We start from the raw sequence: 24,921 nt of genomic DNA, 5'->3' as shown, positions 1-24,921 counted from the left end.
CAGTGTCTCCCAGGTGTCACTCGAGCGTCCCACACTCAGCCTTTGATTTTTCGCCTTTAGACCGCGCAGCCTTGCCACGGACAAGCCGTGGAGCGAAGGCCCAGCAGTCACCAGGTTACTAAAGTTCAGGCGCCCCCTAGCCAGATCCAAGTGTATTTCTACACTTGATCTTAGCCAAAAGGCCGAGAAGCGATAACCAGAATGGTGCCAGAATTCACACCTCCCGGAGCAATCTCCCTGGCTGACCCGGACCGGGGTCTTCCCTCGCACCGTCGCTTGAGGCCCTTTCGCCTCTTTTTCTGGCTCCTAGCAGGAGGCCCTGGCCTCGGGCCTTCTTCCGGCTCCGAGAGTCCTCCACGGCTCTCGCCTCGTTAAGGGTCACTTAGCATACCCACGTTGTCCTCTTTCTAGCATTTGCATGCCCCGCCCCTTCCTGTCATCTGCTTCCAGCCGGCTGGCCGGAAAGCCTGGCAGCCGGGGGATGCTGGGAATCAGGCCAGGATGCCCTGGACAGCTCCCCGACAGGAAGTGGCCGGCGCCTCGCCCTCGCCTGCCCGGGACACTCGTCCCCTGTAGCCAAAGGCCTATAGATAAGGCTTGGCCGTTCGGGGACGGGCGGGGCGGGCATTGCTCAGAGAAGCCAAGGGCAGTGCCCACTTCTCTGCCTCCCTCCCTCCCTCCCACTCCTTCCCTCCCTCCCTCCCTCCCTATCCCTCCCTCCCTCCCTATCCCCCCCTCCCTCCCTATCCCCCCCTCCCTCTCTCTCCTCGTCTCTTTCCGTCTCTACCTCGATCCTACTGACTTGCTGGAAAACTTCCTCAATTCGTTCCCCAGTGAAATGGATCCAAAAACGAAGGAAACTCTGATGCTGGAAAAGCAGTCTCCTTCTGACATTTTTCTCTTCCAAAGTGCAGCGTCTGGATGGAGAAGGAAATAAAAATAACAAAAAAGTTCCAGAAAACGTGAAAAATATATAAATAAATAAATAAATAAATAAATAAATAAAGCGCGTTTGCGGCAGATCAATGACATAAATAAATAAATAAATAAAGCAAGACGCGGTGACCAGGGTGGTTTTATTCTCGCGCAAACACCGTAGCGCCACTTTACAGGGTTTGGTAGTGATGCGCTACTTTCGTTTTCTCATCTATATTTCAACAGCATTGTTTTCCCCGGGTGGGGAAGTGCACCATTTCCTGGAGGTACTGCAATACCAGGTTGATGCGTGGAGTGGACAGAGCAAGCTCCTATTCCATCTCCCTGTTCCAAAAATCAATTTAATATATGGTCCCCAGATAGAGGACGTATCAGATATTAAACTGATAAGAACAGATTTTTTGTAAAAATATACTTTATTTAAAATTTTGTAGAGCACATATACATTTTATCCAATCCCATAGGGTGGCATACAGTATAACCTGAGTAGGGGGTGCACGCAGGCACCTGCCTACCGGTTTTCCATCGAGATTTTACTCCTAATGCGCTCACTTTTATTTGTAAGTGAAGCTGTGCTTATGAAACCCATTCCGCCCATTTTTTTTGTTTCCATCTTTTTTCTGCTATTTCTTTACCCTGGCGTTTTATATCAACATAGTAAAACAGCATAATCTTATCTAGGCACATGTGGATGACATCTTTTACTTCCAGTGTTTTGTGTTTAAAAAGTAGTAGGTTTCTAGCGATCCATAAGCTTTCTTTTGCACTACTGAGTATTTTCCATAGGGCTCTGTCTTTATTTTTTGACAGTTGGCCCCCTATTCCATACAGTACTAGTTCATAGTTCAATGTTTCTATCATGGTTATTTGTTTGATAAACATTTGTAGTTTGTCCCAAAAGTCTTTGGCAAAATGGCAGTTCCATAAGAAATGTCTTCTCCTGGGCAATCTGGTCTCGGGCATTTTGCAGATTTGGTGAGTCCCCTCCTGTGTTGGAAGGCCTTCACCGGTAAGGCATTGGAGACTGCTAACCATGCAATGTCTTTTTGCGAATTCGTAATGTCTATGTGGCTTGTTTTTTCCCAAACCAGTTTGGAGAGTTTTTCCGGTAGGTTATTTACCATCTCCATTTTCTCCAGATGTTGAAGTTCATTCTTCAGCAGGATTCTTGTTTCGAAGCAGTGTTTATCCACTTCTAGCTGTTGTAGCATTCTTATGAAGGGTTCCAGGCAGGCGTAGAGCTTGTTGGGAAAAAAGGCAACTGGTATAGCATTGTCTCTTTGCAGTATTTTGAATTTGTAGAAAATGTCTCCAGCACCATAGCGTACATAATTAGCTGCTATGTTCCTATTTTCACGTATTGCTTTCAGGCAGAGGAAAAAATAGTTTGTAAAAATATACAGGTACAAGTTTGGCATACTTTTCCCCCCGTTCCTTGGGTTTTTGAAAACCATGGTTCTTTTCACCTTCTCCATTGTGGAGTTCCAAAAGAAGGTGAACAGGCTTTTTTGCAGCTGTCTGAGTGTTTTCTTGTCCGGTGGATATACTACTGAAAAGAAGAGGATGAGTGGTAGGATGACCGCTTTTATGACCATAGTTTTCCCTGTCATGGATAGGGTTCTTGTTTTCCATAACCCCAACTTCTGGTTGATCTTGCTCTGGACGGGGGCCAATTGTCTTTCCCTTCTGGGTCTTGGGAGAAAGTTATTCCCAGGATCTTTGTGGGTTGTGTTGTAACTTTCACCTCTAGTTTTGCCAAGTTGTTCCAGTTCCCTATTGTGAGGCATGTGCTTTTTTCCATGTTAAGGAGTAAACCTGATGCTTGTGCAAAGAAGTGTGTATGTAGGAGTACACGCCTGACCGAGGGGGGGGTCAGGGCATAGCACCGTGACATCGTCCATGTATGCGATGCATTTGGCTTGTTTTCCATCCGTCCCCGGTACAAAGATGCCCTTGATTACTTTGTCTTTTCTTAGTCTGCAAAGTAGTGGTTCCAAAGCGCACACAAAGAGAGCTGGAGATAGGGGGCAGCCCTGCCGTACTCCTGACTTTATGTGCACTTCCGTAGTTAGTGACCCATTGACTATTATTTTGCTGGTTGCATTTGTATATAACATTAGTATCATTTCCGTGAATTCTGTTGGAAATCCCATTTTGTGTAATACTTTGAAAAGGTAGGCGTGTGAGACACTATCAAAGGCTTTTTGTAAGTCTAGTGATAGGACTCCTAGCGGGTTGCCTTCCTCTGAAGCTCTGTTGATAGCGTCCCGGATGGTGATGAGGCTGTCCCAGATCTTCCTGCCCGGTACTGCACAGGTCTGATCTGGTTCAATCACAGTTTTTAAAACTCTCTTTATTCTGTTTGTTATACCTTTACTATATATTTTGCAGTCTACGTTTAGTAAGGTTATCGGCCTCCAATTTTTGATGTTCTTAACGTCTCCCTTTTTGTGTATCAGTCTTACTGTTCCCTGTGTGAATGTGTGGAAAGGAATTCTTTTCCACCCCTTGAGAAATCATCTCTATTAGGTCTCTTGCTATTGTTTTCCAGAAGGTTTTGTAAAACTCCCAGGGTAGACCGTCTTGGCCCGGGGCGGAGTTTTTGGGGGCTTTCTGTATTATGTTTAGGAATTCCTCTCCTGTAAAAGATTTTTTTAAGAATTCTTTTTCTTCTAGGGATAGACCTTTATCGTAGTATTCAAGTAAATCATCACTCGCTGTTTCATCAGAGTTTTTCTGTGAGAAGAGGTTGGAGAAAAAATCGTGCACGATTCGTTCAATTTCTTTTTGTCCATTTGACTTATTCCCTTGTGCATCTACAAGCTCTTCTATGAGTGCGTGGTTTGTTTTGGCTTTTTTGAAGAAGAAAGAGTTGCACTTTTGGTCCTCCTCATATTTGAGGACCCGTGAGTTGAAAATGGTTTCTTTTCCCTTCTTGGTGAACCAATTTCTAATATCTGCTTTGGTTTTTTAAATTTCTTCTGAGACTTGTATCCCTGCGTCCTGCAATTCTATAAGGTTTGCGAGGGTGTCCTGTAGTTCGTTATACTCTAGTCTTTTCTCTTTTGCTATTTCTTTCCCTTTTCTTGAAAAGAAATGTTTTGTTTGTATTTTTACATATCCCCACCATTCTTGTAGTGATGGGAAGTCTCTCTTTTTTTCCCTCCATATTTCGTATTGTTTTATGAAGGCGTCTTGAATATCTTGGGTTTGTAGTAGTGTAGTGTTCAGTTTCCAGTAGGCACTAGATTTCCTGCCCATATTAGGGATTGATACTTTTGTTATCAGGGTTTGGTGGTCTGATAGGCAGCTATCTTGTAGTTCAGAGTTGATACATTGGATGTTTTCTGAGGTTAGAATAAGGTCTATTCTAGACACTGTGTTGCCATCGTCAGAGATCCAAGTGTAACCCGTTGTGTTTGGGTTGCAGAAGGTGAAAGAGTCTTGCAGGTTAAGGTTAGTTATTATCTCAAGGAGTTTCTTTGAGGACTTATCCAAGGTGTATGTTTGGCATAGGCCTACTCTATCAGTTTTGTGGAGTATGCAGTTGAAATCTCCTAGTATTATTGTAGGGGTAACGCCTACTAGGAAGTGTTGTAGGTTTTCAAAAAGTTCATATCTCTCATTTTTGGCAGTTTGAGCATATATATTACAGATGCGGAAATTTTGTCCCTGGTAATTTACGTGTAGTATAACTGCCCTCCCATGTTCTATGTTCTCCTGCTTTATAATGGAGAAATGGTGGTTTTTGAACAGGAAAACTAACCCTGCATTTTTATTTCCGCCCCTTGACCATATGGATGGGCCCAGGTCCCATTCTTCCTGTAGGAAGGAGTAGTTATAATTAAATGGTAGGTGGCATTCTTGCAGACAAATGATGTCAGCCTTTATTAATTTGCAATACTCCAGAACTGATGCTCTTTTGTTGGTTTGCTTTAGACCTCTAACATTTAGGGTGGCTATTACGATAGCCATTAGTATGTGTAGGGTGTGAGCCATATTCTGTCTTAGTTGGTTTTTTCCTTTCTATTTCCTTTCCTGTGTGCATTTTGCATTTCCTCCCCTTTTGGGTTGTAGTTGCCTATCTTCTCTTCACTACCTAGAAAATGGTCTAGAACTACTATGTCTTCAGTATCCATCTCACTATTGGGAGATGATAAGGTTTGTTTTAGTGCTTCAGTCAGGCCTGATAGGTTGATGCCTTCTGCATCGTTGAGACTTGCCAGGCTGCTGAATCTATTTGATGTGCTGTCAAAAGCGATTAGGCCCTCCAGTCCCTCAAAGGGGCTGTCATTTTTTTGTGTGGAGCTTTTCCTTTTGTTCCTAATCTGTATGGCTTCCTCAGTGTATTGTAGTGTTTTGTTTGTTTTCCTTTTTAGGATTCTCTGATGGTGTCTGTCGTTTTGTTCACAGATTTTTGTGTATTCTTTTTCTGCTGCTAATTGGTCGTTGGTAGGTGTCTCTCCTATCATTTTGTTTTCTTCCTCTTCCTGGTCTTTTTGTTCTATTTCCATATCTATTTGTTTTTTGAGCCTTCGTGATTTCCTCTGTTTGTTTGACAGGGACTTTTCCCAATCCTCCTCTATGTTGCGTGTTTCTTCCGTTCTATTTGGTGTAGGTGGCGTTATGTATGTGCTTGCCTCGCTGTCCTGTGTGTCGTGTTGTGTTGGTAGTGGCTGTGAAATGATAATCACCTCTGGCTGCTGGCTTTCTTGTGTCTCTGGTACTGTGCATGTTGTGGCACCACTTTGGGTTAAGTCAGTGTCGCTTGTATCCGTCTCTGTTTGTGTGGGTGTGGCCTCTTTGTCATTGCTCTGTGTTTGCTGTGCACCTTTACTCTGTGTTTGTTTTTCTACCTCTCTTTCTGTTTGTGTGTTTGAGTGTGGGCTGACCTCGTCTGTCCTATTTGTGTTCTCCTCTTTTTCCCCTTCTTTTGTGTTTGGTGTGTTTTGCTTGTCAGAGGGTGTATGTGCGCTATTCTGTGTTTTTAAAGGGCATTGCTTATAAAGGTGGTCTTTTGTACCACATAAGTTGCAGTTTTTGGCTGTCTCGCATTGTTGTGCTTTGTGGCCTTTTATTCCACAATTCCTGCAAATGTCTCCTGTGCACATTTCTTTCGTATGTCTAAACTGGAGGCATTGCCTACAGAAAATAGGTTGCCCTGGGTAGTATAGAAACCCCCTATTTGGGCCACTAGAGAAGTTCAGGGGTGGGTGTTTTGTCCCCCCTACACCTGTACTGTCCGGGGCTAGTACCACCATATATCTTCGCTTTCCATTCTATGCCCCCCATTCATTACGTAGTTCATTTCCTCCCCTGACTTTGCTGCAGTATCTGTGCAAAAACATCTCTATCTCACTTGCTGGTGCGAACGGATTGTACATGTGGACCGTGAGTGGTATTTCCCTGGGCACTGTTATTTCCGTGACTATGTAACCTTTCATTTCTGGGTGATTTCTGTTGGTGTTAAGATTATACAAAAAGCTTTGGTAATCAGTTTCGGATCCTAGCGTTATATCAAAGATCCCTTTTTTTCTAAAATCCTGGATGCACTTAGTTTGTGCGGGTTCTTTCTTAAAAATCTGTTGCAGCACTATTTCCATTAAGTGTTTAATGCTGCGTTTTTCCTTTGCGCTATCATCAATTTCGAATCTAACAGTAAATCTAATGTTTGACATTGGCGTGTTACATTTGAGTCTTGTGTCGTCTTGGTTTGCGTAGTAGGTGTTGTCACCGGCCGCTGCCACGTATGATCTTGGTGCTGCCGTCGCCATGTTGCCTTGTGTGTGTGTGCCCCCTGGCCGAGCGATGTGCGCGCCTGGGGGCTCACTTTACTTTATCACCGGTTGTTGAGCTTCCGTCGAGTTTCGGTCCCTCTTTGGCTGTGGTCTTGGAATAGGGGCCGTCTCCGCGTTGTGGTGTGTGCGTTCCCCCTGGCCGAGCACAGTCCTGTGTGCCCAGGGGCTCGCGTTGTTTAAATACTTTTCCCGTCTGGTGGCTTCCTCTTTAGGCGTTCCCCCTGGCCGAGCACCGTCCGGTGCGCCTGGGGGCTCGCGATTAAAATCTCGTATTCTCCCGGGTTTTCCTTTTCAAATCTTTTCCCGAGATGAGGGAAAGGTTCTTGCTGTGACGTGCCCCCTGGCCGAGCACCGTCTGGTGCGCCTGGGGGCTCGCGTTATCTTTTCCGATTTTCCTTGGCTGATTTAAAAAAGGTTGGTGGAATATCCCCGGGCCGAGCACCGTCGGTGCGCCCAGGGTGTCTCCACTTGCGGGGTCAAAAAGGTTGTCTCTCGTTCGATTTCAGTGCGGGTGCGTCTGCGATGTCTTTGGGGTATCCCCAGGCCGAGCACCGTGTTGGTGCGCCCGGGGTGTCCCCACTTTGCGGCCGGTTTCTATGAGGAGCCCCTCCTCCCTCCCAGTGGTCCCGGGTGCTCACCTGGTTCCTGGCCGGAGGCGGGTGACTGCGAGATTTGAGTCACCCCGGGCCGAGCACTATGCCAGTGCGCCCAGGGTTCCTCGGTGCTTTCAATCCTTACCTTACAGCTATGTGCAGGTATTTGTGTTCACGATTCCGAAGCGCGGGTGCCGGCCCCTTTAGAACAAAACCGAGGTCCACGCAGCCGTGCCACGGACAAGCCGTGGAGCGAAGGCCCAGTTTCACTCGGGTGTCCCTTGGAAGCCGTGCACCAAGCCTTTGCCTTCCCCCCGAGCATCACGCAGCCTTGCCACGGACAAGCCGTGGAGCGAAGGCCCAGCAACACACAGGTCACAAGGTTTCAGGCGCCCCTTAGCCAAAATCCAAGTGTATTTCTACACTTGATCTTTGCCAAAAGGCCGAGAAGCGATAACCAGAATGGTGCCAGAATTCACACCTTTCGGAGCAATCTCCCTGGCTGAGCCGGACCGGGGTCTTCCCTCGCACCGTCGCTTGAGGCCCTTTCGCCTCTTTTTCTGACTCCTAGCGGGAGCTCAGCATGTGCCCAAAGAAAGGAGGCCCTGGCCTCGGGCCTTCTCCCGGCTCCCAGAGTCCTCCACGGCTCTCGCCTCGTTAGGCGCCACTTAGCATACCCACATTGTCCTCTTTCTAGCATTTGCATGCCCCGCCCCCTTCCTGTCCTCTGCTTCCAGCCGGCGGGCCGGAAAGCCTGGCAGCCGGGGGATGCTGGGAATCAGGCCAGGATGCCCTGGACAGCTCCCTGACAGGAAGTGGCCGGCGCCTCGCCCTCGCCTGCCCGGGACACTGCTCCCCTGTAGCCAAAGGCCTACAGATAAGGCTTGGCCGTTCGGGGACGGGCGGGGCGGGCAAAGAAGGAAAAGGACTCTGTATTTTCCTTCAGTGCTCAGAGAAGCCAAGGGCAGTGTCCACTTCTCTGCCTGCCTCCCTCCCTCCCTCTCCCTCCCTCCACCGTCATCGAGACCAGGAGCCCGCCCTGGCTCGTGTGTGCGGCCACACAAGGAGACACGGCGCGGGAGCCCACCCCGACCGGCATTGAGCAAAAGAAGACTGTCCTGCACCACCCAGTAAGGAGACTGGGAAAGCCGAGTGAACGCGCGATGTGAGCCGTTTGAAGCGCGAAATATCGCGAGAAGAAGGGCGGCTATCTTGGAGTCAGGCAGAAAGAGGGACAATCAGCGTTAGAAACAGCGGGCGGCCATTTTGAAGTCAGGCAGCGCCCCCGAATGGAGAAAAGTATCGCGAGACCACCGGCGGCCATTTTTTAGGTCAGTCAAACAGTCCAATAAGAAGACAGAACAGCGTGACGGCCATTTTGAGGTCAGGCAAAGAAAGAAAAAAAAAATGCCAAATAGAACACCGAAAGGAGGAAACAAGCACTGGCAAGGACAAACAAAGAAACACCAGAAGTAGAAAACAAGCTTTGGCAAAGGAAAATAAAGATGCAGCAATAAAAGAAAAGGATGGCAGAAAGACAAAGTGCGCAATATCGTAGACCATTACCATTTAACCTATCAGAGCCACAAGCAGGAATACGGTGGGAGAAATGGATCAGGCGTTTTGAAAGGTACACGGAAGCAACCGATGTGACAGCAGCGAAGCAACTAGGCCTATTCCTAAACCTAGTAGTGGATGAGGTTGAAGACCTACTAGTGACACTGCCAACAGAGGAGACTACTACCTACGACAAACTAAAGGCGTGCCTGACAAATAAATTTGACCCGCAAAGAAATGTCGATTTTGAGCGATACACCTTCACGATTGCTTTCCAACAACAAGATGAAACGCTGGATGATTTCGCAACGAGACTGTGAAAGCTCGTAACGCACTGTGAGTTCGACAAATTCGATAACGAACAAGCCATCAGACTGCGCATCATTGAGGGCTGCCGTGACACGGAATTTCGTGCAAGAATTCTAAAGGAACCAACGTCTTTAGAAAACATCCTATCACTAGCAAGAGCAGAAGCAAGAGCGACAGCACAAGCAAAGGAAATGGAACGAGGAAAGGAACGATCAGTGGACCAAGTGCACCGAATGACAAACAATAACCACACAAGTGGATGGAAAAAAGACAGAAATGACCAGACAGTGAAGAAACGACCAGAAGGAACGTGCTACAGGTGCAGACTAGAATTTCCACATCGAGGTCCGTGTCCGGCGTTTGGTTAGACATGTCGGAAATGCAATGGGAGTAATCACTATGCCAGTGTGTGTCAAGGAATGCAATTCAGGAATGATAGAGGAAGAACAGGAAGACCACGAGCATCAGCAAGCAGGCATGTCCGGCACGTTGAAACAGGAATAAGGAGCTCCTCAATAGAATCCGAAGAAGAAGAAAAAGAAGAAGAGGTACAGACGGGACGACTATATCTCATGTCGGATGTCACTACCGGTACCAGCTGAGGAGGGTGAAAGCGGAGAAAGCATATGTCTGGTAGACAAAAGCAAGATAAAAAGGACAGAATCGGTGACAATAGGTGTAGGGTCACACAAAGCAAAGTTTGTCCTAGACAGTGGCGCAACATGTAACATCATGTGTGTGTCGGAATATGAAAAAATGAAAATAAAGCCAAGCTTGAGGCCGTCCCGAGTTGAAGTATTCACCTGGGGGTCCCGGACACCAGTAACTAACATGGGGAAAAATACAGAAGAACTGACGTACAAAGACCAAAAGACGAAGGAAGAAATTCATGTGTTAAAGGGTGACATCCCAGCGCCATGCCTATTGAGCAACATCACGGCTCAGATGATGGGTCTTTTTGAAATGACTTTCAATGTATCAGATAAAGGAAGCATCCTGAATGAATACCCCAAACTACTGCAAGGCTTAGGGAAGCTAAAGGGGCGGCAAATAACACTACACATTGATGAAACAGTAAGGCCGATAGCGCAACATCATCGGAGGGTACCAATTCACCTGCAGCCGCAGGTAGAAGAGGAATTGGATGCATTACTAAAGCAAGACATCATAGAAGCAGCAGAAGGACCAACGCCATGGGTGTCACCGATCGTGGCCGTACCAAAGAAAGATACGTCAAAAATAAGAATCTGTGTCGACATGAGGATACCAAACAAAGCAATTGAACGCGAGAGACATCCCGGACCGCACCTTGATGATATGATCAGCTGTCTAACAGGCATGAGGCGGTTCTCTAAACTAGACCTGTGCAAGGGATACCAACAGCTAGAACTAGATCCTCAGTCTCGATACATCACGACGTTTTCCACACACCTAGGCCTGTTCAGATACAAACGTTTGAGCTTTGGTATATCGTCGGCTGCGGAAATATTTCAAGAGACAATACGACAAGTAATAAGGCCGGTAAAAAACAGCCTGAATTACAGCGATGACATCCTGGTGTTTGGAAAGTCAAACGAGGAGCACGACAAAGCCCTAAGAGAGGTATGCTCTCACTTAGAGCAGGCGGGTCTGACACTAAATAAAGAGAAATGTGAGCTGGAGCGAGACGAAATAGTATTCTTTGGCCACATCTTCTCCAAGAAAGGAATGCGGCCGGATTGCAACAAGGTAAAAATGCTGGAAAGAGCACAGCAACCAAGTGATGTGGCAGAAGTGAGGTCATTTCTTGGCCTGGCCAGCTACTGTGCAAGGTACATTCAAGACTTCGCTACTGTAAGTGCACCGCTGAGGGAATTAACAAAACAAGGCCAAAGTTTCGCATGGACTGAAAAATGCAGCAAAGCGTTTGAGGAGATCAGAAACGCCATAACGGCAGTAGATCACCTAGCATACTTTGATCCGAGGCTGTGCACTGAACTGACCATAGATGCTAGCCCAGTGGGGCTAGGGGCAATACTGGCGCAACACCAACCAGGAAAAGACTCCCCAAGACATGTAGTAGCCTATGGAAGCAAAAGCCTATCGGATGTCGAAAAAGGATACTCCCAGCCGGAAAAAGAGAGCTTGGCAGCAGTATGGGAATGTGAACACTACCACATGTTCATCTACGGAAAATCTTTCACAATAATAACAGATCACCAAGCACTGATAACAATATACGGAAATCCAAATGCAAAAATACCACCCAGGATAGAGAGGTGGGGGATACGGCTAATGGACTACAACTTCAAAATAATACACAAACCAGGGAAGGAACACAATCCGGCTGATTATGTGTCAAGGCACCCCCTGCCACAAGCATCTCAAGTAACAACCATGGCGGAGGAATACCTAAACTTTGCACTCAAACACAACACACCGGCAACAAGATCAATGGAAGAACTGGAACAGGAGACAAGGAAAGACCTCACCATACAAGCAATAATGAAAGTGATGAAACAGCAAAGGTGGAGGCACGTCAACAACAAAAACAGCTGGGAAGAAGGAGTGAGAAAAGGAGAACTGCTTGCATTCAAAAAGATCAGCGAAGAACTCTCAGAAAGCGAAAATGGAATAATGATGAGAGGCACCCGAATTGTAATAGCCCGAACTCTGAGGAGAAGGACAGTAGAAATAGCACATGAGTCACATCGAGGGATTGTGGCAACAAAAAAAATGCTACGAGAAAAAGTGTGGTTCCTGGGACTGGACAACATGGTGGAAGACACCGTGATGCACTGCCACATCTGCCAAGTAACAGGGCCCCCATCAAAGCCGGAGCCACTGCAAATGTCCAAACTACCAAAGGCAGTGTGGACAGAACTGGCCGCTGACTTCTATGGACCTCTGGAGACAGGAAATTACTTGCTGGTAATAATAGACGAATTCTCCAGATTCCCAATAGTGAGGCAGGTAGCATCAACGTCAGCAAACGCAACACTGCCAGTCCTGGATGACGTTTTCGCAGCATGGGGCTCACCACAGACACTGAAGACGGACAATGGGCCCCCATTTTCAGGCGAGGAATTCAAAAGGTTCATGGAATACCTCGGGATCAATCATCGACGAATAACTCCCCTATGGCCACAAGCAAATGGGATGGCAGAACGGTTCATGGGGACAATCAAAAAGGCAATACAAATAGCAAAGTTGACGCAGATCTCAATAGGACAAGCTCTGTGCCAGGTCCTAAGGGACTATCGAAACACCCCTCACAGCTCCACAGGAAGGGGCCCCGCAGAACTGGTGTTGGGGCGATCAAGCAGGACGAGGTTGCCACAAGTGAAAGAAAAGGAAAGCATGGAGCGACAAGAGATAGCAACGAAAGACACCGAAGTGAAAGAAAAGATGAAGGCATATGCTGATCGGAGAAGACACGCGGCAAGCACAAAGATAGAAGAAGGAGACACCGTGGTAGTACGGAAGAGACAAGTGCGAAAATCAGACAGTGTTTTCTCAAGGGACCCATTGACAGTGACAGGAGTGAAAGGGCCAATGATAACGGCTTCAGCAGGGCCATACCACATTACTCGCAACAGCTCGCACTTCAGAGAATTGAAATCAAAAGAAGAGGAGCTGCCAATACATGGGCTGAAGGAAGAGACACACGAGGAGACAGCTCCAGCAGACATCAGAACGCAACGACCAAGAAGAGAATGCAAGAAAACAAAAAGACAGACTAATTGAAGAAATGTGAGAAGACGGAGGTCTGTGGAGACTCTCTCTCTAACTACAAGAAGCGAAAAAAAAAAAATAGGTTTTGTTTGCAACAAGGGGGGAGATGTCATGCTCAGACCAGGGGCACTAGGACCCTGGGGCAAAGGGCAGAGGACACTGGACACCAGTTCCGGTGAGGGGAAGGGACAGGGGGGAACAAACACATTCCAGGGCAGGACCTCAGGGCGAGAGGTCAGGGACCACGCACGAGACAAGCAAACGAGAAATAAAGAATACCTGAAACGATCTGGTGCTTCTCGTGTGTTCTGTGGGATCGGGAACACGACAGAGATGGTGCAGAAACCATGAGAGAGAGAGAGAGAGAGAGAGAGAGAGAGAGAGAGATAACGACGGGCCCCCAAAATACATTTAGCCCAGGGCCACGAAAGCCCTTAAGATGTCCCTGTGTGCATGTCTGCTTCATTTCAGCCAGCAACACTTTGGGAGTGGGACAAGCATGTTCTGGCTCCGCTTGTTTATCTGGTTTCCTTTGGTTTCTGTACATGTTTGTGAATGCAGCTTGGCCACCTCCCTTTATGCGGGCTTTTATATCTTTATTACAGCTTGGAAACATCATGCATTGTATTGGTTTACCTTTTTAGCGATTCCTACTGCTCCTCAATTATGTTTCTACCTTTATTTCATTACGACAAACAAATGCAACATCGGAGCCTCTGTTACCAGGACGGGTTTTGTTATAGCGAGACCCAATGCTTGTGGAGTTTGTTTTGAAGAATGTTTTGGTAAACACTATCTTTGCTTCGCTGCATGGAAAAAGATAGATTGTATTTCTCATTACAAGCAAAGGCAGCATAGTCGCCTCTGCAAGTTGACGAGGGCATTTTAAAGCTCTTATGGATTTTTTTTAAGGATTTTTTTTTTAAATTTGTGTGCTTTCGCTAAAAGGAAAGGGTATGATTGCTTTTGACATTCCTAAATCAGCACTAAAGTCATTTCAAACTTTCAGAAAATTGTAACTATAATTTTCACTATTTGCGATTACGACACAGTGTTAATTGCCAGGATAAAATTAACTTTGACAGCATTATTTAAAATATATGTTGACCGCCAACCTACCTTGCTGCATTAATTAGTTTTATATAGTGCGTTATACCACACTTCTGAACACACTATACACAGAAAATAAGAAGAAAATCTATCATCCAAACGGACATGGTCTTAAGATATTTTTTTAAATACAAATAGAGGCAGCAACCTTGAAAAGTCACGTCACTTCCAGCAGGAGCACACGGCTGGAGATTTTACAGAGATTACTATATTTGTAGCTTACTTCCTTTTGAACTTTGTAGTCCTTAAAGTTCGATTACTTGGTGATAAGGAAAGCCAGACTGCTTACCATACACAACCTTTAATTAGGGATACTCCTCACAGCAGTACAGACTCAAGTCTGGAACCCCCACAACACATGCACAGAGGTGTGAGCGCTTTGCAATGAAGTGTGCTCAAGGTAACCAAAAGACTTGCTGTTGCTCAAGGCTCCACTTCAACCTACAGCTCCACCCCTCCTCGCCCACTGCATGTACAAAACGCCAGTGTTCCAGGACGTGTAATCAGCAGCTACTTGATATTTCAAGTGTTCATTGCATTTGTAATGGGAGCCCTTTCACCCTCCCTACAGTCACAATGGTGTTTTCAATACTGGCAATTCAGTTTCACTGTCGCGAATCTGTTCTAACTTGCATCTGATGCCGATTCAAACCAGACGCATTTCATTGGATCCAACATTGCTTTGTAATTGGACTTCCAATCCCCGTGTAGGTCTAGTCAATTTGTGCACAGCTTGCTTGCAATTTTGGTAATGGATATTAATAAGGGCTCAACTGGTTCAGTTCTGAAAATGTTGGAGCAAATTTTCAGGCACTTCATACTAGACCACCCTGTGTCATCCTGGGCAACCAAATGGGAGTAATAAAAAGACAGATACATTTTGCCACACAATTCCATTCCATGCTATGCCACATAATTACACACCATGTCACAAAATTCTACTCTACACAATTGCACTTCAAGACACGCAATTGCATTCCACGCCACACAAATTCACGACTCACAATTCTACTCCATGCCACAATGCCATGCCAAATAATTCCACCCCACACCACACCACATAATGCCACTCCACGGCATGCAATTCAATGCTTCATATTTCCACTACTCCACGCCACATAATTCCATTCCACGGACATTAATCCACACCACACAATTCCACTTTGCACCACATAATTCCACTCCACATGATTTCATTCATTCATTACCACATAATTCTACTACATGCAACATAGTTCGACCTCCCCCAACCCAGCCAAATTCCATGCTTCACAACTCCACGCCTCACAACTCAACGCCAGACTTCCAGTACATGGCACCAAATTCCATGCTATCCTGGCTGATGACGGCTGATAGCCAGAAACCGGTCCTAGGATGCTTGATTTTGGTCCAGGGAAGACCTGGCTTGGCAGTTCGGGCTGGACTGTTCCCATGAGGCACAGGGTCAAGACTGATTTGCATATGGCCATGTCTAAACTGGGGTGGTGTAGTGGGCAAAAGAACGATGGATTTAACCCAGATCTCTTGACTGGGGGAGAATGTCTGCATTGTCAGCTTTCCGTCCATCATTTGTTTGTTGTAACGCTTTTCGCCCTAAGTGGGATGGGTATTCCCAGACGTGGGACCCGTGCTCACTACGCCACTGGAGTCAAGCTATCCTGGCTGATGACGGCTGATAGCCAGAAACCGGTCCTAGGATGCTTGATTTTGGTCCAGGGAAGACATGGCTTGGCAGTTCGGGCTGGACTGTTCCCATGAGGCACAGGGTCAAGACTGATTTGCATATGGCCATGTCTAAACTGGGGTGGTGTAGTGGGCAAAAGAACGATGGATTTAACCCAGATCTCTTGACTGGGGGAGAATGTCTGCATTGTCAGCTTTCCGTCCATCATTTGTTTGTTGTAACGCTTTTCGCCCTAAGTGGAATGGGTATTCCCAGACGTGGGACCCGTGCTCACTACGCCACTGGAGTCAAGCTATCCTGGCTGATGACGGCTGATAGCCAGAAACCGGTCCTAGGATGCTTGATTTTGGTCCAGGGAAGACATGGCTTGGCAGTTCGGGCTGGACTGTTCCCATGAGGCACAGGGTCAAGACTGATTTGCATATGGCCATGTCTAAACTGGGGTGGTGTAGTGGGCAAAAGAACGATGGATTTAACCCAGATCTCTTGACTGGGGGAGAATGTCTGCATTGTCAGCTTTCCGTCCATCATTTGTTTGTTGTAACGCTTTTTGCTCTAAGTGGAATGGGTATTCCCAGACGTGGGACCCGTGCTCACTACGCCACTGGAGTCAAGCTATCCTGGCTGATGACGGCTGATAGCCAGAAACCGGTCCTAGGATGCTTGATTTTGGTCCAGGGAAGACATGGCTTGGCAGTTCGGGCTGGACTGTTCCCATGAGGCACAGGGTCAAGACTGATTTGCATATGGCCATGTCTAAACTGGGGTGGTGTAGTGGGCAAAAGAACGATGGATTTAACCCAGATCTCTTGACTGGGGGAGAATGTCTGCATTGTCAGCTTTCCGTCCATCATTTGTTTGTTGTAACCAAATTCCACGGCACATACTTTCATCTTAAGTCACATAATTCCACTCCATGCCACATATTTCAACTACACTCCATGCAACATAATTTCACTCCACTTCATTCAAATCCTTTCCACACCTTGTCTCACATTTGCACTTCACATCACAACTCCAACCTACGCCACACAATTCCAAACTAGGGTGCACAATTCCAACCCACCCCGCACAATCCCACTCCACCCACCCAATTCCACTACATTCCATGCAATTGCATGGCACTCAATGTCACTCAGTGCTACGCACATGCCACTCCACACAGTTCCATGCCAAATAATTCTATGCCATGCCATAACATTTCACAGCATGGCACATAATTCCAGATCAGGTAATTCCACTCCATGCCACATAACTTTTTACTACACACAAATCTACTCCACACCATTCCACTCTGCACCAAATAATTTCAATCCACTCAGCGCAACAAATTTCCATGCCACACCACACATTTCCACAAATTACCACCCATTTCCACATTACATATTTACACTCCACATCACCTAATTCCATTCCGTACCACCCAATTCCACACATCCCGCCTAATTACACAACATACCACATAAAACTATAGCACGTCTCATAATTCAACTACACACAATTCCACTCCATGTCACACAATTGCCAACCACAGCACACAAATCCACGTCTCAATTCCAATCCATACTACACCACTCAACTATATGCCACATAATTTCACGCTACGTCACATAATTCCACTCCACGCCACACAATTACACACTATGCCACCTAATTCTACACCATGCCATTGTCTACATTTTTCTGCACTCTAGCTAAGTTATTACTATTACATACGTATATTAACACACACCAATTTATCTTAAAACAAAAAATAAATATTACTTGGGCTGGGGGTCAAACATAGGCCTTTAACTGCCATCCTTTATGCCCTGCAATTTATACCACTGCAGTCCTCACAACTTTGCTTTAATCTGCAACACTGGACTCCGTGCCACTGGACTCCACTCTATGCCACAGCACTACTTCAATAAACTCTACACTAGTCTGCAACACTACTCTACACTACTGCACACCACTACACTCTGCACCACTATAATCCACTCTACACTACTGTATTCTATGCAACTACACTTTATGCCACTCTGCAGCACTGCAATCAACATCACCGCACTCAACGATGTTGTACTCTGTACCACTACCCACCACTGCACTATACGACATACACTCCGTGTCACTCTACTCTATGCCACTACAATTTGCACCGCTCTACTCTACACCAGTCTACTCTATGCCACTGCACCCTATACCACTGCACTATTCCACTCTGAACCACTCTACTCTACTGCACTCTTCAAACTTTAATTCTTAACTCCGATCATCACTCACTCATTAATAAACAACAAAACAATAATGGCTGTTTTATAGCAGTTTATAATACATTTTTAAAAATACTATACAACCACAGAGCTGTAAAACACCTAAAATAGACTAAACCAATAGCTCTCACAAAGGAGAGAACTATTGGCTTTGCCAATGTTTTTTTTTTTGTAGGCAAAGTGAATTGCTTAAAATCACAGGATGTTGAGCCAACGCCAAGATTTGAACTTGTTTGCCTAGTTTTAAAGTCACCAGCTCTAGCCATTACACCACATTACAACCACATCCTCTCCCTAACGCATGATGTAATGTATCTTGCCCAATTCTATTATAGATGGAACAATATTATTAGCTATTAAATTAAACAAGAGAGGCTTTTGTACAGAAAACATATTGAAGTCACATATTGGAAGGTATGCAATAACAAACATACAGGAGGCGCTGAGAAATAAAATATTTGCCTATGATCACACAATTGGGCAAGAAGGAAATCTAGGATCGATCCCTTTGTTTTCATAGCTTTGTGTTTCAACAATTTGGGAAACTTCACCTTCCATGAAAGAGGGCAAAGATTCCCAGGTATGCCTGAATACAAATAGATAAAGTTTAAATCATGGGCTGCTTGAACACTAAACTGCTTTCAAGCTGTAGGTCATCCAACCCTGTTGAATTTTGAGGTATAGGATCAGACAGGGATTGAGTATGTGACTTTAGCTCGAGGGAACGTGGATGGGTTCAGATGTAATGGCTTTACCAGGGGAAAAAGATGGTAGTTGGAGCAGGTATTTGTTGCAGGGATTGGGGAAACGCACCATAGAAATAATTGTTGTTGCTTCTTCAAAAGGACATTTAAAACTTTAAAATAAAAAGTTAAGTTCACATGCCATAGTTAATAGGTCAAGGTTGCTATATAGCACAGAACAAACAGCATTGTGTCTTTTCATACCCCATAATTAGTTTAACCCTAAAGAAGTGCCAGTTAAATCTAATGGCCCTGCCTTTACTGCTCAATTTACATTTTTATTAATGTTATGTAGTGGTCATTTTAGCATTGGGTGCTTGTTTTTACCCATTATAAAAGTAGATAAAAAGTACAAAAGAAGTCAAGAAAAGTATTATCCTGAGACTGACCTTTCTACAGTTCTCAGGAAGAACATTGTATTCTTATTCGCATGTAAATGAAAACTTGTTTAATAGCTAAAAGGCGTTCATTGTTCACTAATCAACAAATAATTCTGAAATCAATAAGGCTTATTTTTTTTTTTAACAAAAATGTAACAAATACAGAGAAAGGCTCTTGAGGTAATAAGTACAGCCTCCTCAATTTATCAGGGCCAGTGACATTTTGTGAGTGCCTATGAAGTCATCAGATAGTCCTCTTCAAAGCATCTTCAAACCATCAGAAACAATCTCATCTGGAGAAATCATCAACTGTTCATCCTCTGATTACAAGGAACAATCACATCTCGTGGAGTCATCGCATACTAATTTTCAAGTCATCCTCAGATCATCAGGCTCACTTTTCTAAATCCTGCTGATGACTTCAAGAGTTTGATGTCTGAGGATGTGAAAATGAATTCTACAGTTGTTGGATGATCATCTGAGGAGTCTGAAATGGCTTCTAAAGTAATCCTGTTTGACCTGGGTATGTAATGCTGCGAGACCCAGGGCAGGTGGACCCCCTTCCCTGAGCTTCATAACGCTACCAGGGGATGAAAGGTCCAAGTGCCCTGACGTCTGCTCAACATCCTGTGATTTTTATCAAATCACTTAAACCATCACATCTTAAAAATATTATCTAGAGCAGGCCTTTAATAGCCAGTATAGCCTGCTACATCGGGCTATAGGAGATCAGGGAAAGGAGCACTGCTTTAATGACTAGAGCTTTTTCTACCATTTCAGCAAGTCTGCAAAACAGAACACAAGCACACCATTTGGCATAGATGTATGTATTAATGACAGAATCAGTGGGAGTTGTTTGGAAAATTGAGGGGAAGGGAGTCCCAAACCTATACATGTCTATGCTTAAATGCTATAATAGAGAAAAGAAATGTTGCCGCAAATTTTCTTCACTATGGAGTTTATAACATCTTCAGATCTTTTAAATTAGTAGAGTATGACAACAGCCTACCCATTGTCTTTGTACCATCAAAAACATAATATAATTGCAATTTTTCTGAAAAGTATTAAACACTTAAAATTGGAGGTCTAAGACTGCCCATAGACTGATTTTGAAAGTCGCTATACAAAAGAAAAATCTTTGGACTCCTGCAAAACACCTGAACGAAAATCTTTCTAGGAAAGTATGAAAGCAGTCAACCACAAGAACATAACCAACAGCCAAAAAGATACGACATGGCTAGCTATTCATAAAGCTTCAACTCCGAGAGGGGATTATCCAAAACACCTACCTGCCCCAGAAACAACTGGGTGGTAAAATACTAAAACTGTAGAAAATGTTGGTTTTCTGACAAAAGTCTGCCTGTTCCTGGAAGCTGGGAAGATGATGATTTTAGCACCGCATTATTGATACCAATAATAATCCCTAGCAATGAGGGCTTCCAACTGGTGTGCACAGGACAGGATTATTGCTACATCAATTCAATGTTATTAATCCAATTAATCACGCTCAACCTTCTGTAGCCCACCGCTGCAGGACCACCTCCAATGAAAAATACCACAATGAAGGGAGCGCTGTATTCAGTATTTGCAAATGCAAATTTGTTCCCAACTGATTCAACCAAAAATACAGATTTCCTTGAATCCACAGAAATTGTGGATCTGTGGATTCAAGGAAATCTGTCTTTTTGATTGAATCAGTTGGGAACAAATTTGCAGCGGTGGGCTACAGAAGGTTGAGCGTGATTGATTGGATTAATAACATTGAATTGATATTTCAATAATCCTGTCCTGTGCACACCAGGGCGTGTGGCACGGCAATTAATTGAATACGGTGCTCATGACATTTTGGAAAAACATTTTTTAAGAAGAGAAACAAAAATATAAATAAGAATCTTTTGCGTGATAGGTAGAAGTTACACAGAAAAAACACTAAACTATAGCCCTGATGACGTCCTACGTTGGACGAAACGTGTTGGCTGAATTTATTAGGAACTTCTGTTGATGAACTGCTACAAGCTTGTCAATCAATATTGATGAACTGTCATAATCGTTGTGGAAACACTATCCTAAAGTGACGTGCAATAAATTGTGGATCCCTGGATTCAAGGAAATCTGTCTTTTTGATTGAATCAGTTGGGAACAAATTTGCATTTGCAAATACTGATTACTGAATACGGCGCTCCCTTCTTTGTGGTATCCTTTATTGATACCATTAGCAGGGGAAAAAAACAGATTCTTTCTTCTGCAGCAATTGTTCTCCTTTTTTCCCCCAAAAAATAAAATGTAGCTGTATTTTGGATAATTTCTCAGTCCCCTCCAGGGGAATCCACAAACCCTGGGTACCTTTAGAATACTTAGAATGTTGGGAAAAAAGGACGCAACTTTGGCATGGATACCGTAGGCAGACAAAACGGTTATGGGGGCCTAACCTAAAACTACCCCCAAGTAGCAAAAAAAAAAAAAGGCTTGGTACTGGGGGAGACAGGCCTGGCAGCGAAGGGGTTAGGATGGTCCCTTTGAAACTAAGAACTAGTGGGGGGAAATCCTTTGCAGCTCCAGTCATCAATGCCTGGACCACCTCCCTAGTCCTTTACGATATATTGACTCAGAAGCAACCTTCAGAAGGCAGTTAAAGACATATCTTTGCAGCCCCCAATACACTATGTTATTCTCTTATCCTCTGAGGCACTTGCCTCCAAGGCTTGATCTTGCACGTGTTGAGTAGTGTGGTCTACGCAATAGAGCCAAGATGCTCCTTTGGGAGTTGTAGTGCGCAATAGAAGTAAACAATTCAATTCAATATTTGTCGAACAGGGCTAAAGTTATTAAAGTTACTAAAGTTATTAGCAAACCAAGAAAAGCTCTATCTATGGAAAAGCAGACCTAACTATAACTTCCTAGAGGCGAGGGCCACTAGGTAATATGTCCAGTACAGGCTAGGCCAACTATATATGACATATAGGAACTGGAGAAGGCGGTTTGTGTATCTGGCTTGATTGTCATTGTGAAGGGCATAACACTTACCTGCACACAAACACTCCTTAGAGGCCTGTTATTCTTTTTAAGTATGCAGGGGAATGTGGAACATTCACAAAGTTAAAGCAAAACTTTGCTCTGGTCTTTGCTCCTACCCTGGGAAATAACAGGTGTGATGCTTTACAATGTTCTATGTGTAGTACACCCTTGTATAACAAAATAAAACGGGTCTGGAGGCCTGCACACACCCATGCTACAACCATGGAATCCCATTCCATAACGAAGTTGCGCAAGGCTTTAACTAGCGATGCCTAGGTGTACTCCTGATGTAACCTGGCATGCAAGTTCAAAAGACTCATAGCTTTATGAAATTAAATCCAGCATTTGATTGCACTGTTTGTTTTCCTGGCCCTAGTGTATTGCACATCTCCATAATTATTGGCATAAGTGTTGATCTGCTATAATATATAGTGAACTTTGTTCTTTAGGATAGAAATGGTGCCACATTTAAAAAACATTCTTGCTACACAATGCAGCGCAGCAAGAGATCAAGATGCGCTGCCCTGCGTGAAAGTAAGAGTGAACAAATTCTACGTATTAAATATTACATGCCGCATTATTGCTCTTGGCCAGTGATGGGGCATGATGTGCTGCTGCCTGGTGCCACTGCTGGCACCCTTGTGCCGTGTTGCAAGGGTGTCTGCGTTGTAGACAGGTTTTACTTTTGTGCAGGAAGGGGCACCGTCCTGCATATAATAAAACCTCAGTGAGCATTTTCTCTTAATGGAGTGCTCCAGAATTCTGCACATGTAGAAAAAGGGAAAAAAGGTCAGCTTTGCTCATTACACCTCTCCTAGGAAGGTATAGCATGTTTGCACATTCCAGAGTGTACTGCTAATGGTAAACCTGGGATAAAAGCCAACATACATCGATGAATGCATGGAACACCAATGTTCCACCAACGTAACGCCTCCCAGGGACTTGTGCTGCCTCGTGTCACTCAACTTTTACCAGGCCATGCAATGTTGCCTTGCGTACCTTGATAACTCATTTTATTCTTCCCGTTTTCCTGCATCCCCTTGTGGGGTGCAGGGCATTACAAACCGGTTGATAAATCTGGGGCAAAATATATAGATGCTACTAGCACACAATCTCAGTTGGCTTTCTATTGTACAAAACAACAATTTCGAACAATATTTATTGAAATGTTGTGTTGCCCTTATGTCAGGCAAGGTACTGCAAAGCCAACACAATGCGCAAGTCAGAAGTACCAAGCAAGGCCTCCTTCCTTGTTCCTATGTGACTTTGTAAATGTTGATTGACGCAAGTCAGTGCATGTTAATTCCTTTTGCACCAGTCCCCCAGGAAGCATTTAAGTGGGTGCAGAGTGAGTGGTACCATGAAGCCACCCATGCATAGTGCCACATCCTCAGATTTACAGAGACTGCTGAACAATTAAATGTATAAAATTACAATGCCTACACAGGAGAGGGATAATGAGCAAAAATCTTGATTTAATTTATAATGTATTCTATGTGCGCTGAATTCTGCAGCACGCATAAGAGGAAAGAGCCTCAGAGATAAGTGTTTGTGTAGGAGGGTGTGCCTGCCTGTCCATTAAAAAAACTGTTTGCAATGCAGGCACCTTTGAACCATGACTTGAGGGTGACTTTGCTGGCCCTAGGCAGGCTGATTATACCTAGTGCAAGGACAGAATAGGATTGAAACTGCATAATACGGGCCATTCCTGCCATCTTCCTTTCACACAATGTAGCACAGCTAGGTGTATTGCCACGTAGTGTTGAATGAAATTTAAAAAAAAAAACAAGCCCACCCTGTAAATGACCATCTGCATTAGCTACAACAATATGACCACAATCTTGGCCATATTCACCACCTGCTGCATGTGCTAAGACTATTACATTGTCAAACAATTCCCACTGATGCAGTCATTAACATGAACATTTATGCCAAATGGGGTGCTGGTGTTCTGCTTTGTACGCTTACTGAAATGCGTTGGCATCCTTGGTGTGGGACCTACTGAAGCTGCACTAGGCACTCCTAGTTCTTATTGCTCTTTAGTGCTGTATCGAATGCATACCATTGGGAATACACAGACTGGCAGCCCTGGGACATCTGCTAGGCTGCATGACATCTGCCATGGCCGGAGGACTCCTACACTCACACCACTTCCAAGACTGGCTGACAGTCATGTTTCTCTGCAATATGCTGTGCACAATATAAGCTGAGCTACATACACACACCCCTCCAAGCCATGGGACATTTGGGGCCACTTTCACTCCTTTCGACCTAAGACTAACAATAACACCTCAGCTGGAGGCTCTGCTACCTCTGAGACAGGATATTGATACATACACCCCAGGTCAGTCTTCATAGTGAAGGAATGGCTGTACCAGAAAGAACTATCACACCACTGCACCACCAGATGGCGGCTTGAAAATGGTAGTGAATAGGTATGAATACTGATACACTTAAAGCTGCAATGCAACTGCCACAGTTCCAGAATGAATATGTTGTGTACTGATTGCATTGTGATGGCTAACCTGCAGACACTGCGCGTAACATGACTAATGTTGCAAACAGGAACAGCTCTGCTCTATACAACATAAGGGTGCTGTTTAAATGATACCATACCCACATTTCAATTAAGTTAAGCTACTTACCAAGACCAACTAGGGAAGACTCCATTTCTATCAGCAGTAGCTCTATGACCTCAATAGACAGTTCTGTCTCACATGAGGGGGGTTCAGACTCTGCCATCATGCAAGGACCATCCCCTTTTTTTAGTGGAGATGGAACAATTGCGCTTAGACAACAAAACCAAAAAAAGAGACCAAAGACA

At 44.8% G+C, this 24,921-nt stretch overlaps 1 pseudogene; it reads right to left on the bottom strand.

Moving 5' to 3' along the window:
• Positions 1-1,179: 1,179 nt before the first annotated feature.
• On the bottom strand, positions 1,180-1,349 carry LOC146817530 (U2 spliceosomal RNA; annotated as a pseudogene).
• Between the last annotated feature and the right edge of the window lie 23,572 nt (positions 1,350-24,921).

Source organism: Triturus cristatus, chromosome 6 (assembly GCF_964204655.1).
Source record: "Triturus cristatus chromosome 6, aTriCri1.1, whole genome shotgun sequence".
Lineage (NCBI taxonomy): Eukaryota > Metazoa > Chordata > Amphibia > Caudata > Salamandridae > Triturus > Triturus cristatus.
This window is presented reverse-complemented; position numbering and strand designations above follow the sequence as displayed.